Here is a 411-nt window from a genome sequence, read left to right on the forward strand (position 1 = left end):
TAAACTAACTCAGTGGAAATAAAACCAGGGGGAAAAGTCAGTCGATTTTCATGGCTCAACTAAGGTCGACATTTTATTGATAATCAGTGATATGTTATAGGTGTTTTGTGATTTGATATTATTTACTAATCACTAATCCAGATCTGTTATTCGTTTCCTTTTCGCTTTACAGGGCTCTTAGTTTGATCAACATTATATTGCTTTAATAAATTAGGATTTCTTAGGAGCTCGTTGGTTCATTATTGGGTTTATGGCTTTTGTGCCCTGTAAGGAATCTGATAGTCACGTGATTCTTTGTTTTTCTATAATCCGTCCAATCATAGAAAATAAAGAATTGGCAACTCGTGCGATTCGCAGAGTATTTTTTATTCTAATCAGTTGACTCTTGCTGCTTAGGTTTCCACGTATCTC

The sequence above is a fragment of the Penaeus monodon genome, chromosome 22 (genome assembly GCF_015228065.2).
Source record: "Penaeus monodon isolate SGIC_2016 chromosome 22, NSTDA_Pmon_1, whole genome shotgun sequence".
In the NCBI taxonomy this organism is placed as follows: domain Eukaryota; kingdom Metazoa; phylum Arthropoda; class Malacostraca; order Decapoda; family Penaeidae; genus Penaeus; species Penaeus monodon.